A 19,136-nucleotide genomic window follows, 5' to 3' on the forward strand; every position below is an offset into this window, starting at 1 on the left:
ATAAAACTCTTATCTAATAATTCCTAGAGTTGAATCTTCAACTCACTCAACTCGGCGAGTGCAAATCTATACAGTGCCATGGAAATCGGTGTCATGCCAAGCACTAAATCAATAGAGAACTCGATCTTACGATGAGGTGGTAAACTAGTGAGATTCTCGGGAAAGACGTTCGAGTATTCACAAACTACCCTCGGCAACTCAACTAGGACCCTCGGCAACTCAACTAGGACCGTATCACCCTCAACACCAAAGAATATAGCAAGCACTACAAAAAAAAAGGCCATTGGTGACAGACTGATTTTGTCTCCAAACATTAAATTTTCGTCACTAAAGTGATCTACGACGAAAAAAATTTGTCACTACGTTCGTGGCCTATACGTCATCGCTGAAAGTACCTGGTGATGAAAAACAGTTTCGTCGCCTATTTTTCGTTTTTGGCGACGAAATGTTTCGTCTCCAAATGTTGATTTTTTCGTCCTCTAAAACACCAATTTCGTCATCAAAACTAAATAATATTTTATTTTAATTGTTTTTGGATATAGATTAAGGTGACAAAAAAATTCATCACTAAAATGAGCAAAAAAGAAAATTATTCAATGACAAAAAACATTTTGTCACCAAATATTTCAATTTAGAGACGAAATATTCAGCAAATGTGACGAAATTATTTGTTTCGTACTATATCATTGGTGACAAAATTATTCGTCATGTTTTTTGAAAACTAATAGCGACATTTTTTATTTCGTCACTAATAAAAATTAAAAAATTTGAAAATCAAGGGACTATTTTCTTCCGAAATTTTTTCTTTTCAGTAACAATTCCCTGCGCATTTCAATAACCTGTTCAATAAAATGTCTATTACAAATCAATACAAAAATCTGTTCATTTTCATAAACATCACAATTGAATTTCAACACTATCCACAAAAATACAATATAAACTGCATGCGGATTATAAACATGTCTCCTAATATCCACAAAAAACGTCTACTAGTATCCACAAAAATATAATATCAACCGCATGCGGATTACCAAACACATCTCCTAATATCCAACAAAAAACATGTCTACTAATATCAACAAAAATAAAATATCGGATTACCAAACATGTCTTGTAATACCAACAAAAATATAAAATTTACAACGCAACTAAAATACATGTAAGGTAATATGAAAAAAAAAATGAGCTACCATATGCCCTCCAAATTATCAAACATGTCCATATCAAATCACCAATCTGCAAAAAAATAAAACACAAAAAAAAAAAAAAATGCAAGTTAGACAATTATTATCTTATCCATAAAATATACAATTTAACATGCATTTTTTGAATTGATTTTCACATCGAGAGTCCGGTGCAAGTTCCGTTAGTTTCCACAACTTACATTGGTTCCTCCCGATGTGTTTGAGGTGTTCCCCGGGCCGTTCCATGGCTGTTACAAGATTTTGGCTCCCGAAGGTCTATTTTCAGGCTTAAGTGTGAAAAAGTGCAATTTTGGAATTAGTTTTCAAACCGGGAGACCCGTGCTAGTTCTGTAAGTTTCCACAACTCACATTGGTCCCTCCCAAGGTGTTTGAGGTGTTCCCTGGGCCGTCTTGTGGCTGTTGCATGATTTTGGCCTCTGACGGCCTATTTTCAAACTTAAGTGTGAAAAAGTACATTTTTGGACTTCGCTTTCAAACCGGGAGCCCCGTGCTAGTTCTGTAAGTTTTCATAGCTCACATTGATCCCTCCCGAGGTGTTTGAGGCGTTACCTAGGCTGTCTCCTGGCTGTTGTATGATTTTGGCCTCCGATGGCCTACTTTTCAAACTTAAGTGTGAAAAAGTACATTTTTGGACTTAGTTTTCAAATCGGGAGTCCCGTACTAGTTTCGTAAGTTTCCACAACTCACATTGGTCCTTCTCGAGGTGTTTGAGGTATTCCCTGGGTCGTCACGTGGCTGTTGCACGATTTTGGCCTCCGGTGGCCTATTTTCAAACTTAAATGTGAAAAAGTGCATTTTTGGACTTAGTTTTAAAACCGGGAGTCATGTGTTTGTTCCGTAAGTATCGACAACTCACATTGGTCCCTCCCGAGGTGATTGAGGTATTCCCCAGGCCGTCTCGTGATTCTTGCACGATTTTGGCCTTTGCTGGCCTATTTTCAAGCTTAAGTGTGAAAAAGTGCATTTTTGGACTTAGTTTTCAAACCGGGAGTCCCGTGCTAATTCGGTGAATTTCTACAACTTACATTGGTCCCTTCCGAGGTGTTTGAGGTGTTCCCCGAGCCGTCTCGTGGCTGTTGTACGATTTTGTCCTCCGATGGCCTATTTTGAAGCTTAAGTGTGAAAAAGTGCATTTTGGACTTAGTTTTCAAACCGGGAGTCCCGTGCTAGTTCCGTAAGTTTCCACAACTCACATTGGTCCCTCCCGAGGTGTTTTAGGTGTTACCTGGGCCGTCTCATGGCTGTTGCACGATTTTGGCCTCTGATGGCCTATTTTCAAGCTTAAGTGTGAAAAAGTGCATTTTTGGACTTAGTTTTCAAACTGGGAGTCTCGTGCTAGTTCCGTAAGTTTTCACAACTCACATTGGTCCATTCCGAGGTGTTTGAGGTGTTACTCGGGCCGTCTCGTGACTATTGCATGATTTTGGCCTCTGATGGCCTATTTTGAAGCATAAGTGTGAAAAAGTGCATTTTTGGACTTAGTTTTCTAACCCGGAGTCCCGTGCTAGTTCCATAAGTTTCCAAAACTCACATTGGTCCCTCTCGAGGTGTTTGAGGTGTTACCCAGGCCGTCTCATGGCTGTTGCACGATTTTGGCCTCCGATGGCCTACTTTTCAAGCTTAAGTGTGAAAAGATACATTTTTGGACTTAGTTTTTAAACCGGGAGACCCGTGTTAGTTTTGTAAGTTTTCACAAGTCACATTGGTCTTTCCCGAGGTGTTTGAGGTGTTCCCTGGGCCGTCTCATGGCTGTTGCATGATTTTGGCCTTTGGTGGCCCATTTTCAAGCTTGAGTGTGAAAAAGTACGTTTTTGGACTTAGTTTTCAAACTGGGAGTCCCGTGCTAGTTCCGTAAGTTTCCACAATTTACATTGGTCTCTCCCGAGGTTTTTGAGGTGTTACTTGGGCTGTTTCGTGGCTGTTGCATGATTTTGGCCTCCGATGGCCTATTTTCAAGCTTAAGTATGAAAAAGTGCATTTTTGGACTTAGTTTTTAAACTAGGAGTCCCATGCTAGTTCCGTAAGTTTCCACAATTCACATTGGTCCCTCCCGATGTGTTTGAGGTGTTACCCGGGCCGTCTCGTGGCTGTTGGACAATTTTGGCCTCTGATGGCCTATTTTCAAGCATAAGTGTGAAAAAGTGCATTTTTGGACTTAGTTTTCAAACCGGGAGTCCCGTGCTAGTTCCGTAAGTTTCCACAACTCACATTGGTCCCTCTTGAGGTGTTTGAGGTGTTCCATGGGCCGTCTCATGGCTGTTGCACGATTTTGGCTTCCGATGGCCTATTTTCAAGCTTGATGGTGAAAAAGTGCATTTTTGGACTTAGTTTTCAAACCGGGAGTCCCGCGCTAGTTCTGTAAGCTTCCACCGCTCACATTGGTCCCTCCTGTGGTGTTTGAGGTGTTCCCCGGGCCGTTTCGTGTCTGTTGCACGATTTTGGCCTATGATGGCCTATTTTCAAACTTAAGTATGAAAAAGTACATTTTTGGACTTAGTTTTCAAATTAGGAGTCCCGTGCTAGTTCCGTAAGTTTTCACAACTCACATTGGTCCTTCCGAGGTGTTTAAGGTGTTACCTGGGCCGTCTCGTGATTGTTGCATGATTTTGGCCTCCGATGGCCTATTTTGAAGCTTAAGTGTGAAAAAGTGTATTTTTGGACTTAGTTTTCTAACCGGGAGTCCCGTGCTTGTTCTGTAAGTTTCCACAACTCACATTGGTCCCTTCTGAGGTGTTTGAGGTGTTACCTGGGCCGTCTCATGGCTGTTGCATGATTTTGGCCTCCGATGGCCTATTTTGAAGCTTTAGTGTGAAAAAGTGCATTTTTGGACTTAGTTTTCAAACCAGAAGTCCCGTGCTAGTTCCGTAAGTTTCCACAACTCACACTGGTCCCTCCTAAGGTGTTTTAGGTGTTACCCGGGCCGTCTCATGGCTGTTGCACAATTTTGGCCTCTGTTGGCCTATTTTCAAGCTTAAGTGTGAAAAAGTGCATTTTTGGACTTAGTTTTCAAACCGGGAGTCTCGTGCTCGTTCCGTAAGTTTCCAAAACTCACACTGGTCCCTCCCGATGTGTTGGAGTTGTTACCTGGGCCGTCTCGTGCCTGTTGCACGATTTTGGCCTCCGGTGGCCTATTTTCAAGCTTAAGTGTGAAAAAGTGTATTTTTGAACTTTGTTTTCTAAGCGGGAGTCCCGTGCTAGTTTCGTAAGTTTTCATAACTCACATTGGTCCCTCCCGAGGTGTTTGATGTGTTACCCGGGCCGTCTCGTGGCTGTTGCACGATTTTGGCCTCCGATGGCCTATTTTCAAGGTTAAGTGTGAAAAAGTGCATTTTTGGACTTAGTTTTCAAACTGGGAGTCCCGTGCTAGTTCTGTAAGTTTCCAGAACTCACATTGGTCCCTCCAGAGGTATTTGAGGTGTTACCCGGGCCGTCTCGTGGCTGTTGCATGATTTTGGTCTCCGATGGCCTATTTTGAAGCTTAATTGTGAAAAAGTGCATTTTTGGACTTAGTTTTCAAACCGGGAGTCCCTTGCTAGTTTCGTAAGTTTCCACAACTTACATTGGTCCCTCCCGAGGTGTTTGAGGTGTTACGTAAGCCGTCTCGTGGCTGTTGCACGATTTTGGCCTCCGATGGCCTATTTTCAATCTTAAGTGTGAAAAAGTGCATTTTTGGAGTTAGTTTTCAAACTGGGAGTCCCGTGCTAGTTTTGTAAGTTTCCATAACTCGCATTGGTCCCTCCCGAGGTGTTTGAGGTGTTACCCGGGCCATCTTGTGGCTGTTGGATGATTTTGGCCTCCGATGGCCTATTTTCAATCTTAAGTTTGAAATAGGGCATTTTTGGACTTATTTTTCTAACTAAGAGTCCCGTGCTATTTCTTTAAGTTTTCACAACTCACATTGGTCCCTCCTGAGGTGTTTGAGGTGTTACCTGGGTCGTCTCGTGGATGTTGCACGATTTTGGGATTCATATAAGTGCAACTGTTTAATGAGTAACTCGGTTTGACACGAGTACATATACCATGCACCTCAAAATATGTAAATTTCTCATGAACTTAATTGTTGAAAAACTGTATTCGAACATCTAACAAGCACAAGGTGTAATAAAAAATAATGTCGAACATTAAAGCATGTAATTTGATTAGTGTAAAATTTTATAAAGTCCTAAAACAAATTTATATTGAATGGGAAAAAAATACTAAAGCCATAAACTTAAGAATATTACACTTTGAAGTCTTTCATACCCCTACTGGCTAAATTTTGTGATTTCTGTTTGCTCACCAAGAGCTGCTTGAAGTCTCCAAACCTAACATGCAAGAGAATCAAGTGCAAAACAGGAAAGAAATACAATCAAACTCGAGCACTGTGTGATACAACAATTGTAATGAATAGAGAGACTTGATCATTTGGGAGACCCCCCCAAAAAAATTATAACGAAAACCAAGAAAATAATGACTTAAAACAAGTAAAATGTTAAAAGTTAAGAGTACATATCAAAAAAAGTATGAAGTAAGCTCAGGAAAAAAAAATTCTTAGAATTTATTTATTTTTAAATACGTGAAAGGATAGTAAATAATAACTCCATAATGTTAAAAGTTTTCTTCATGGAATTCATCAATGAATGAAATTCAATAAGTAGACTCACAAAGTTGTAAGTGAATATCTGCTTTGAAAAGGTAATAGTCAACGAATCAGAGGAATTAAATAAAGAGAAGTGCAATGAATATATGTTACAAAGAGGAATTAAATAAAACTTACATGGCCACCCAAAAGTTACATGTGCATCTTAGTCAACCTTAGTGTAGACACACCATTTTTGACAGCCCATAAGACTTGGGCGTTACTGATGGTTTACTTGGTGATAAAAGGTGTGCAGGGCAAAGATCCAGTTTCTTCGGCAAGGAGAGAGACAAGTCTCAAATTCACACCCCGTTTTGGACCAAAGCTATTTTGGATGGTTTTTAGACCTTAAAACCCTCTATTTCAAAACTTTTTTTTGAAATAAAGCTTCTGCGTTGTTCCGAGGCTCGCATTTTGTCAAACGTTGCGCTTTTCGGTAAACCGAGCAGGGACGAAGTGGAAATGAATGAAAGAGAGATGAAATTTTTGAAAAATCTTTCAAAACACCTTGCTTAGGGGTTTGAAGTTGAAGAAAAGAGAGGAAAGGAGAGGAGAAAACTAGTTTGGGAGAAGTTCGGCATGAATCCGGGTAGAAGCGAGTCGAGCAGCCCTCGCTGAATCGCGCTTATCTGTCTGTACACTTGGATTTTAGCTATGGGGCCACCACCGTTGGAAAGCTTACTTCCGGGGCTTCATTTTTCGCTCAAGAATCTCTTAAAGCCAAGTCCGGGTGGGGGAGATATGAGCAGCTAAATTTGGGCATCATCCCGGTTGGATCAAATCTGCGCGGCTTCACCAAAATGGGCATAACATTTTCCACACGAAGAATTTTAATGCAAGGTTTGCGCCATTGGAAAGATAACTTCCGGGGCTTCAATCTAGACATCCACCGGAACTTTTTGACCTCATCAGCCATCCATCGGCACTCTATTTATCCTACCGGCCAGTATAAATTGCAGGTCGGCAATATATTGTGCCGACCGGCCATTTATTTTTCCGATGACCTCCTTTCATGGCCGATATGACCCTTTTGCATCCCTCAAGCTTGGTGCATGCCAGCTGTGCCAGCTGGAGTGCACAGACCTGTCCCCCCGTGCACAGGTGTGGCTATTTTGCATCTTTGATCACCTTTGACCCCTCTTTTTGCACCCTTTGCTCAAGGCTTCTTGAGGAAGCTTTGACCCCTTGTCTTGGCTTCCTCAAGAAGCTTACCAGCTGTCCTAGCTTCCTCAAGAAGCCTTGACTCCTTTGCCCTTTCACTTAGCTTCTTTGAGAAGCTTAGAGCCTTTTCCATTGCCTATTTAAGGGCCTCTCCTTCTCCATTGTTAAGGGTTAGAGATTTTGAACAAAAAACCAGAGATTATACATATATACATCTGTCATATACTCTCTCTCTCTCTCTATATTTCCCTCTCTCTCATCCTTAGTGTGTGTTTGAAGGCCTAGAAAGTGTGTTTTGGCCTTATTATTGCACCAACACACACACCATTACACCACACTTCGACTTGAGAGGCCTTGAGGGTTTGTTCTTGGAGTTTTAAGCTGGTTTTGATCACAAGAAGAGGTCTGACCTTGCTGTTCATCAAAGGTTCTTCAAGGGTAACTTCTTTGCTTTAGTTTCCCCATTTTTGCACACACTTTTAGCCTGCCTTGCTTTCTGTTTTAAGCTTAGTGTATAACTGAAAAAAGTCTTGTTTTTAGCTCCTTTTCAAGTTTGTTTAAGAACACTTTTGTGTTTGGGGTTGTCTACCCCCCCTTAGGCCTTGTTTGGCCTCTTTTTTATGCATTTTTTGTGAGCTCCGGGACCACCATTGTTTAGGCCTCCTCACCACTGAAATCTTAAGGGATTTCAGTGGTGAGGAGGGTGTCTTAAGGTCCTAAGAAGGAGAGGGCCATCCCCTCTCCTTATTGTCTTCATTACTTGCATTTTTGGCCTTACAAAGGGGCCTATGTTTGCACACTTCTTGAGCTCAGTTCAGGCATTTTTCAGTGGGTTTTAGGACCCTTAGAACTCATTTTCAGAGTTGATTTGGTCTTGCTAGATGTCTATCTTGCATGTGCTTAATAACTCCTTGGATGGCCCTCTAAAGTAACTCATCATTTTTGCATGCCATGGTTGCATATCAGTGGTTATTTGGGCCTATTTTCACATATTTTATTCACTGATTTTTGATGGTTTGGTGAGATTCCATGTGCATCATATACTTGCCATACAACCCATGTTTGCTAGTCAAAGTTGCATGCTATTTTAGTCCGTCTTGCTAACATCTTTTGGCCATGCTTTGAACTGGAAATATGCATGTTTTGGGACTGTCTTGCATCTGTCTTCATGCTTCATGATCAAATAATGCATGCTTTGTATAGCTATAGGCCAATGCGTATGCCTAGTTTTGCGTTTCGGGGCCATTCCATGCATCGGGTGCCATGTTTCCATGATTTGGGGCTGTTTTGTATCACATTTCAGTGCTGGAATTACATGCTTGTATGCCATATTTCATGCCTTGCCATGCCTTGTTAGAGTTGCATACTATGCCTTAGGTTTGGTCCTCGGTTTGCGTGCATGCGTGCACGCATTTCGAGAGTCTCATTTTTCATCTAATGGCCACTGATTTTGGCATGCTTGCGAGCTATCCATGTTAGTTTAAGTCCATCATCGCATGTTGTTGCATGCCATGTTTGCTTACATGTTTAGGTTGCGCGCCTAGTATACACTGCTCATTTGCATGTTCATGTAGCCTCCATGCCTAGGTTGCATTTCATCGAGCATGCATCCCTTGCCTCTTGATCAATCATGATAGGGGTTGGGGCCCTTTGATGTGTTTTGTGCTTGCATTTCATTTGATATCAAAGTTGCAAAACTTGGCCTCTTAGGCCATCATGCATAATTGATGGCCCGAGGGTCGAGGGTCATTGCTCCTTTGAGTCCCTTGCATGATAGGGAGTGTGCCCGCGCATACATGTGCTTGAAATTCTATTCCATGCACTGTTTGTCCTTGTTGCTGTCAAAAACCAGCTTCTGCAGGAAGTTTCTGCCGACCGGCACTGAAGAATGCCGACTGGCAAAAGATATGAGGCCGATGGACTTGAAAGCAGCTGATGGAAATTTCCCATGGCTGGTGGTCATTTCACTTAGCCGGTGGTGTTATGCAGTTCTCATTGAAGATACCCTGAGACTTTGGCAATTTTCAGAGGAGCAGGGCAGCATTAACAGAGGCAACAGTGGCATGGTATGGGTTTCCAGGCAAAATGGACCGAGCATGCATCATTTGCGCATTCCGAGGCACGGCTGCGGCCACCTTCTGTCTGCATTTATTTTGTTAATTAATTAAGGGTCTGTAATAATGAATTAGCTAGGATAGTTGATTTGTTATTCGGACTGTATTATTCTTTTGGTCCCTCCGAGCGAGGGCGAATTTGTAATAAGTGTGGGTGCGTGTGTGCATGTCTTCCAACCCCCACTTCTTTCTCCCTTTTACTTACCTGCTTTTGATGGTTAGTATTAGGGCATATTTAAATTAGCATACCTTATGCTATGCATGCGTGCATCCATACATTTGTCTTACATGCACCGGGCTCGGCGCATCATTCTAACTGCATCTGTATTTCAATTTCCAAATTGAATACGTGTTAGTTGTAGCATTTCACATGTCATCGTCGAATAGCCGAGCCTATCCTAATCACATTTTGCTTGTGTTTCATTAGTCATTTTAACATGAACTAGGACATGCATGTTTGTTAACTAGTTTATTGTTTTGGCACGGAGTACGATGTAAGTATTTTTTGCTTTAGCATACTGCATGCGTGTGAATGTTGCCATGATAGTATGCTTACCATGTGGCTAAGTGCTTATATGAGATAAACTGTTCGGATGCCTGTGGGTGAAGGTTGGATTGTTTGAGTTGGAAAAACTCGTTGAAATCCGTGTTTTAGCCTACTTGCGAGTAGCAAATTCCAAAGCGCTTTTCAAAACAAACGGATATGCAATGCTTGTTTCCAAATTAGGCAATCTAGTCTATACTTGTTTGCTGTGCGCATAACATAGTAATTCTAGGCTAATAACCGGAATAAGAACACATAACGTTTTCAAAATCGGATATCATGGTTAGTAGAGGCTGGTCTTCGGACCGGGCGAGAGGGGGTGCTCATAGCTGACCTTCCCTAATGGTACCCAAGCTCCCGAGCCGAGGCAACTTTGGTGATGACGGACACGTGGCCTTCGGTACCGAGTCAGGGTTTCCTAAATTCCCCCATTTTAAAATATTTAGGTGGCGACTCTGTATCTGGCAAAGCAGTCCATGTTTGGCACTTCTTTTCAAAAATCTGTTTCTCAAAACGATTTGCCGGATTTGGACTCTTTGGTTCAGATTAAGAACCGTGACACAAATCAAGTCCGAACTGTAGCGGGGTCCCTCGCGGACGTGCTACACTTAGTAGTCCCAAAGACTCGTTCGTAGACAGTACTACCGTACTTAAATAGATATAAAATGGAAAGGGATACTATGAGATATATGATCACCTCCTTCACAAGATCCTTCTTAGGCATTTTCTTCACTATTTTAGGAGGATAGCCACAAAAAGTGATATAATTACATATATAGGACTTAAGAGTGAAGGACGCCTATTACAAACTACATAATGACTCCCATCTAAATCCCCATAACTGACAGATCCTTAAAGAACCCATCTAAATATTACAATAAGGAACCAAAAACCTAAAGGAGACTCGAGCAAAAAAATATGGATAAATTTAAGTTGGAAAAGTATACAAGGACAATAAGATATGGCAAATAAACTAGAATATTTGGATAACTTCCTAATAGCTAATCTCCATCAGGATAACATAGATATACTGCTGATGAACAAACTCAATTCAGGGGAAGGTCAACAGCAAGAAGTTTTCACTCAATAACATATCAAATTAGAGAAAATCTGATTAAGTTGGGGACTTGGGTCACTCTAACCATGGTTGCAAATAATCACTATGATCAAATATGATACATACATATATATATATATATATGGAGAAATTAGACTTCTCAATTAGCATGACTACCGTTAAGAAAATTGCCATGTACAAAAAAAAACGAAAATTTGATGCTCTTCCACACACGACGTATTTTTTCTTTCATCATAAATTCAGCTACAACTAATAGTGATAATAATCAATTGATGTATCATAAATATTTCATATTTGAATCTGCAATCATATATCCTACAACAATCATAGCAATCTACACACAAAATGGTATCACTAGGTCCAATTACATCAGACTCCATAATTATTTAACAATAAATAAATAAATAATTCACCAGCCGATCAATTTCCCTCTCTATCCGTTAATAGTCAATGCATTTACACACGCATAAACATACCAATGCAAACATACCTATGTAATATTCGACTTCATTAGCCAATTTCACAATGGGAAAAATTAACAATTAGCGATCAAATTGGGAAAATTAAATAGGAAAACTGTAGACACCCCATTTTTGACCGACCTTGAGACTCAGACGTCACCAGTTGAGCGCTCGGTGATATTGCATATTGTGCTCGTTCAAAAGTTTCAGAGTCTTGGCTGCAAGCCTTGCCTCCGGACTTTCGGACTCTTTCGTGCTTTGCCTCAGTTTGCGAACCAGGCTCCGTTTTCTCCATTTTCTGCTCCCGAAGGGAGGGAGAGGTTTCGTAGATCATCTCTCAGTGGCCGTAGGCTACGTTTCGTGGTCGTAGGCCATTTTGCCTGTTTGGAGCCCGGTTCCCGGTTTTTTGGAGCCGTTGGCCGTGTGCCTCGGTTCGGGACCGCTTAACCACCTCCGTTTGCCCCGATTTTTGGCATACATCTTATTTGCTCCCTTTTGAGGGACACTACGGTCCGAGAGACCGACTTCGTGGTCGAACACCACTCCTGGTGCCTAACAGCCAGTTTTCGGGGCCCCGGACTGCGCGTTGCGGCCCCCAAACCTCCATGTTGCATCGGTTTTGGTTCATTTTTGGCAGGGACCTCTGTTTCATTGCTAGGAAGGTCATACAAGGATGGGAGGCCAGTAATTGTTCTGTCAGCCAACTTTAACCCTTCATCGCCCTCCGTCGCCCGATTTTTCTCACTTCAAAGCCAATGTTGACCACCATTGGGCCATTTTCTTGCACCCTAAACCCCATATTTGTGATGTACACATCTGGGAGGCCACCAATATTTGGTGGCCGGCCAGTAATTGCTTTTGAACCTTTTGAACCCCTTTGAAAAGTGGGTTGTTCTCTCTCCTGGTTCACTTTCTCCAGTTTTTGACCACAGGGTTGTGTTGTGCACACATGGGAGGCCCTCTTTCTGTGGTGGCCGGCCATTAATTCTCATTGACCGTTTTGACCCTTGGCCGGCCGGCCATGGGGAAAGCCGACCGGCCACCTGCAGTTTCAATAACTGGCCGACCAGAATCCTTGCATCAAGTACAGTGCAGATACACCCTCTTTTTTCCCCCAGATTCTGTATCCGGGGGGCTGCATTTTGGGGGGAAACTTGGATTGTTTTCCCTCCATTTTCCCCCATTTTCCCCCCTCTTTTGTCTATATAATAGCAGCTCCAGCTCTGTTCTTGGGGTTACAAAAAAATTTCCCCCAAGCCTCTTTCATTCAACCTCTCTCTCTCTATACTTCCAAGCTCCAAACCCTCAAGTCCTACACTCATTTCTTCACCAACCCATAGCCCCACCCTTCCATCCTCCATCCCAGAAGCTGGAGGTTGTTCTTCAGAGCCTAGGAGTGCTGCATCTTGGTCCAAGAGGGTGTCAAAGACTAGTCTTCAAGGGTGAGTCCCTATTATCCTTTTTTGTGCTTTATTTTGTTCAATACATTAGCCACACTTGCTTGCTGTTTTGGGCTCCGACCCTAACTGGAACTAGGATTATTTTGAGATATTTTTCATGTTTGTTTGAGGGCCTCTCACTATTTGAGGCCTCCTTGTTGCACTTGCTTCATTACCTCTCTTGTATGCCATTTTCTTGTGTAGTATTTTTGGCCTGTGTATAAATTGTTTTGAGGCATGTCATAAACTATAAAGTTACTTATTTTGAGCCCTTCTTCAATGTTGTTGAAGGTCTCATCACTGTTTGAGGCTTCCATCTTTCACTTGCCTTTATATCCCTTTTTTGGCTCCATTTTTGCATGATTTATTAGCCTTTTGTGCTTCTGTTTTTGGACTCTGGTCCGAAATTAAAACAGCCTTATTTTGACCCCCTCTTCATGTTTCATTAAGGGTCTTTTACTGTTTGAGGCATCCTTTTTGTACTTTGTGTTATAGCTCTCTTTTTGGCCTTGTTTTGCATAGTATTTTGAGCATGCTTGTGCACTGTTTTGGGTTTGATCATAAACTGAAAAATGCCATTTTTTGGGTCCCTCTTCAACATTTTTGAAGGGCCCTCTCGTGTTTGAGGCCAGCAGCCATGACTTGCTTCTTCATCTCACATTTAGGGCCATTTTTGCATGCTAGCTTAGCCCCATTTGTGTTCATTTTTTGGCCTCACCTAAAACTGTAAACATGCTTTTTTTGGGGCTTCCTTGAGTCTGTCTTTACATTTCATGTTCAAATAATGCATTCTTGATGTAGCTACAAGTCATTTCATGTGCTTAATCTTGCATTTCGGGACCATTCCGTGCATTGGGTGTCATTTTGCCATCTTTCGGGGCTGTTTTGCATCACTTATTGCCCCTGAAATTTGCATGCTAGTATGCCATTTTCCATGCTTTGTCATGTCTTGTTAGGGTGGCATTTCGTGCCTTAGGGTCAATCCTCGGTTTGCGTGCACACGTGCACGCATCTCGAGTTGTCTCATTTTCATCTCATGGCCTCTTATGCGAGTGTGGCTGAGGTCCACTTGTGTTAGTGTAAGTCCATTTATGCATTGTGTATGCCATTTTATTTTATAGCATTGCGTATGCTAGGTTGTATGTCAGTGCATTGTGTATGCCATGTTATCTCGTGCATCGTGTATGCCAATTCATAGCATTGTGCATGCTAGGTTGTATCTTAGTCGCATTCATGCATGTCATGCATATTGCATCGTGCTTGGGATAGGAGTTAGCCCGAGCATGGGAAACGAGGGACGTTTCGTACTTCGAGTGACGGAACGTGTCTCAATTCCCAGTCACCAACACTCCGGATTATCCATGATGGAGTCTAGGTTTTGTTTTGTTTTCATGTGCATTCATTCTATATTGAGTTGCACAATTCGACCCCTCGGCCATCATGCATCGAGATGCGTGATTGGTGGCATGAGGATCGAGACATGCATACATATGTGAAAATACATTGCTATGCCCCTTTCCTGCTCTTTGTTGCAGCAAATCAAGAATTAGCAACCTTCCGGAGCTTGGCGCGCTTTCCAAGAATAAATGCAAAACAGAGGCTAATTGGGGCATCCTAGTGGATTTCCGCGCAAGGCAGCCCAAACATACATCATTCATCAGAGTCGAGGCAGTCCCTGGCTTGTATGCCAGTTTATAGCTTTCTTTGATTAATTTGTAAATTAATTAGGATTTTTGTATTTATTCGGGACTGCATTATTTATTCATTTGGGACTGTATATTATTTATTCGGACCCTCTGCGCGAGGGCAATGTTGTAATAAGTGTGCGTGTGTGTGATGTATGTCTTCCAACCCCACGTCTTTCTCCCTTTTATTTACCCGCTTATGATGGTTAGATTAGGGCATGTTTCAATTAGCATACAGTATGATAGCATGTTTGCATTCATTCATCTGTCTTGCATGCACCGGGCTCGGCGCATCATACTAACTGCATTTTTATTTCAATTCCAAGTTGAATACATGTTAGCTGTAGCATCATCATATTCCATCTTAGAATAGCCGAGCCTGCTATAGTTGCATTTTTGCATGTGTTGCATTAGGCATTTCTGTGTAGTTAGGATCATGCATGGATTTCTAACGTAGCTTCTGTTTTGGCTTGGAGTACTCGGTAAGTTTTTATGCTTTAGCATCCTTGCATGCGTGTGAGTGACTACCATGATAGCATGCTTACCATGAGGCTATATGCTTATGTGATATAACTGCCTGAATGCCTGTGGGTGAAGGTTGGGATATTTGAATTGGAACAATTCATCAAATGTGTGTTTTAAGCCCACTAGATAGTGGCAAAATCATGTTTTCTAAGCCCACCTGAGGGTGGCAAATCCACGTCTTAGCCTACTTGCGGGTAGCACCATCAAACGATTTTCAAACAAACAAACATGAAATGTTTTGTTCCAATTCAGGCGATCCAGTCTATACTTGTATGCTGCGCGCATCACATAGTAATCTAGGCTAATAACCGGAATAAGAACACATAATGTTTTCAAAAATAGATATCATGGTTAGTAGAGGCCGATCTTTGATCAGGCGAGCGGGGGTGCTCACGAAGTGACCTTCCCCAATCGTACCCAAGTTCCCGAGCCGAGGCAACTTTGGTGATGACGGACACGTGGCCTTAGGCAACGAGTCAGGGTTTCCTAAATTTCCCCCAAAATAAAATATTTAGGTGGCGACTCTGTATCTGGCAAAGCAGTCCATGTTTGGCACTTCTTTCAAAAATCTGTTTTCTCAAAACGATTTTCCGGATTTGGACTCTTTGGTTCAGATTTAGAACCGTGACAATTTGAGAGTCCGAGCTGTAGTGACCCCAAATGAACAAAACAGGACTCACCCTCCCGGGGCATTTGGGGACGTCTACAAAAACCCATCAACATTGAGCATCAAACTCACAAAACTTAAAATTTTAACTCACAAACTTCAAGATTGCTGCTGCAAAACTCATCGGTGCGACCGAGACAAGCGAAGAGGCTGGAGTCCCACTGAGCTCGACGTAGAGGTTCACTCATGACGTTCACGTACCCTAGCGGCAATCCGTCGGCGGTCCAATAGGGGTTGCCGGAAGCTGTCGGCGGAGAATGCTTTTCCGCTGCCGCAGTAGGCATAGGAGGAGGTGAGGAGCTACGATTGGCTTGGTGGCTCTCTTCTCATCGTCGTCTATGCTGAGTGCCTTGGAGTAAGGGGGCTTGATTCCTTTGGATTTTCCATTGAGAAGTAGAATGAAACCCTAAAAAATATAAATTGAGAGAAAAAGAGAGAGGGGTTGAGAAAATAGAGATAAAAAAGAAGAGATAGAAAAGAAGAGAAAGAAAGCGCCAAACGCTTTTATCCCCTTAAATATTTTGGCGATTAAAATTTTTTTAATAGCTGAAAATTATTTTTTGACAATAAAAAGAAAATTATTTTTAATTCGACGACTAAATAATTTTAGCGGCCAAAACTCATTTTTTGGCGACTATAAATTTTTTAATAGCTGAAAATAAATTTTTAACAACCAAATATTTTTTCGCCAAAGATCAAAAGTAAATTTTTATTTTTCATTCGATAACTAAATAATTTTAGTTGCCAAAACTCATTTTTTGGCGACTAAAAATTTTTTTAGTCGCCAATTGTGGCATTTTTAGCGATTAAATTTTTTTTTAGTGGCCAATAATCAATATACCCCGACTAAAAAAAATAGTAACTAGAATTTTTCAATATTTTAATCAATTAAAAAAATAATTAAAATATTAAAAAATTCACTAAAAATTAACAAAATAAGGATTGAAACTTGAAAATTAGTTTTCGAAAACTAAAACCAAATGAAATTGATTCAAACTCACCTATTTAATAAAGGGGCTTAAATGGGTTTGGTGGAGGTGGAGTGCTAGTGGTGGAGGTGGAGTGCTAGTGGTGGTGGTAGAGGAGTAGTGGTGGTAGTGGAGCGGCGGCGGTGGATGTGGAGTGGCGGCAACGGTAGTGGTAGGGTAAAGGTAGTGGTGGTGGAAGGAAAATATAGGAGACGAAATTATTTCCTATAGCAGACGAAACCACGTCGTTTTGCATAATAAAACTATAGGAGACGAAATTATTTTCTCGCGGAAAATGTTGTACTATGGTGACAAAAATTTTCGTCTCTAAAATGGCGCCAAATATCCTGCGAAATTTTCCAAGGGTGGGAATTTTTTTTGCGAAAAATAAAATATAGAGACGAATAAAATTTTCGTCACCTATTGTTTTATTGATTTTAAGCATTTGGTGACGAAATTTGAATTTTCTCTCTAAAAATACTACAATTGGAGACGAAATCTTACTTTTATCTCTAAAACATGTATATTTGGAGACAAAAAAATTTTCGATCATGCGTTTTCATCACCAAAGACCTTTTTTGTTGTAGTGAAGAAGGATACTAAGCTCGCCTTGACCACATGAATCACACACTGGCAACAAGGCACTATCAGCCTGGTCCCTTATAAAATAAAAACAATCACCACTTGAGATACATACAGTAGCCCTTTGGCGGTAACAGTCTATAATAGCCTGATAGAAAGGCAACCAATCCATACCCAATATAATATTGAAACTTGACATATCAATCAATACAAATGCAAAAGGAAGTTAGTGACCGGCAATCCCTATCTCACAACCCCGACATCCCTGGTCCAACACAATTCTACCCTAAGTGGAGATGCTAAATGAGCCATTTCTAACCTTAATGCCGATGCAAATGCAGATGAAATAAAGGAATGGGATGCACTCGTATCAATCAACACATTGGTAATAGAATTACATAACAAGAAGTTACCTCTTACTACTAAAGGCATTGACACTTAGTTTGGCGTGGTAACAGCATACACACACCCTGTAGGTCTTTACTCTACCTACTTACCCCTCGGGGAAAAAGTTTGAAACACAGACTGAGCCGAAGAGGCTCCTTGATTGGCCCTTGAGGCTTGTGCTGACGGTGTAGGCTGATGGCTTTGTGTCTCCCTCTGACCAGACGCACCAAATGTGCCACCCAATTGAGGGCAAAACCTCCTCACATGCCCTGACTGCCCACACTGGTAACAGGTAGGCAGCTACCCCCTCCCCTGACTCTGGCTCTGAGAACAAGTCGTCGACGGTGCAGGTTGTTCCCCTCATCTCTTTTGCAGGCAAACTGTAGACTTGCGACCCAGCTAGCCACACTTAAAGCAAGTGATCCCTCCTTGACCAACTCTCCTTGACCCAGAATTTGGTACAAGAAAAGTGGACCTAGACTGTGCTCCCTGGGACTAGTGTGGGGTGGAACTCCTCTACCTCTTACTGTCCCGTGTCTCCCCTAAACCTCACCTCCTGACTTCTTCTAGAGCCCTCATCCATCTGAACCACAATCTTAAGATGAGCTGCCACCTCCACAAGGCGTCCGTAGTCCCTAATCATCAGCCCAACCACTTTGAAAAGATGCCCAATCCTCAACCTTTTCTCAAACTCAATGCAACGACATTCCTCCGTCGCCACGAGTTTAGATACAAACCTAGAGAGGCTAGTAAAAGCTACCTCAAACTCAGCTACTGGTGTGTTCAACTGTTTGAGCTTTTAGAAACTGCTCCCAGAACTTCTCCCTAGCAGTGGAAGGTAAGAACTTGTCCTAGAAGGAGTTGACGAAGGCCTCCCAAGTCATCCCAATGCACCCACGCACGTACTTCTATCACTGACCCGTATCCCCCTTCAGATTGGTCGAAGGCGAAGCTGAAGGATTTGATGACGTATGGCCATCCTAGGAGAATTTGAAGCTAGTTTTGTAAACATATTTTGAGATTGTAAGTGATAAATCTCTTGTTATATTTAAGACATGATTTTGTAATGATCTTTTGTATTTCTCATCGACTTATGTAGACCTTGTATTAATACCCTGTTAAGATCTGTCAAAAAGGTAGCTTTGTTATCTAAGGTGGTTGGACTTTGAAGAGAGGATATATTGACTCCTTCGACCTTCTTGGGATCTTACCTGGCTATTACCCAAAGGACTCATTAGTAATGTTTTCTACACTTCTAACCTTAGATAAATCATGTATTTATTTGTCAATATATTCCTTGATATTCTTGATTTTTGGGGCGTTACAATTTGGTGTCAGAGCCTAGGTTCAACCCTTACCCATGCGTTTTGATTTGCAATTAGAGATAACCTTGCCCGACTATATTATATTACTATAAAATTATCTATCCGATCAACTAAAAGACACCAAAAATTGAAATTTTCTTGACCTACCTTTGGATGTTTGTTCAGATTCCGGGCATAACAACATCAACTTGTGAGGACGTATTTCAAATTTAGAATCGTTGTGTTACGATTTGACGATCTCCTATGAAGGGACATGGTTTTAACCCTGAACAGAGCATCACGTTGAGCATTAGATACAATATAGAAGTAGGGGTACTATTATTTCTACAAGTCTTCCATCAATCGTCATACCCTCATCTTATATTCGTAATCTTTAT

The 19,136-nt window shown here is 41.5% G+C and overlaps 1 long non-coding RNA gene across 2 annotated transcripts in view; it reads right to left on the reverse strand.

Annotated features, from left to right (window-relative positions):
• Positions 1 to 921: 921 nt before the first annotated feature.
• LOC114322481 (uncharacterized) overlaps positions 922 to 19,136 on the reverse strand; it is a 38,906-nt gene continuing 20,691 nt past the window's right edge. Inside the window, exons 4-5 of one of the 2 annotated variants that reach the window (XR_014335490.1) lie at positions 5,448 to 5,509; positions 922 to 1,236 (exon numbers count right to left, since the gene is read on the reverse strand). This is a non-coding gene — a long non-coding RNA (uncharacterized LOC114322481). Of the gene's footprint in view, positions 1,237 to 5,428; positions 5,510 to 19,136 lie in introns of both variants that reach the window. The other variant, XR_014335489.1, reaches the window with a different exon arrangement.

Source organism: Camellia sinensis, chromosome 7 (genome assembly GCF_055761805.1).
Source record: "Camellia sinensis isolate YWXY chromosome 7, ASM5576180v1, whole genome shotgun sequence".
In the NCBI taxonomy this organism is placed as follows: Eukaryota; Viridiplantae; Streptophyta; class Magnoliopsida; order Ericales; family Theaceae; genus Camellia; species Camellia sinensis.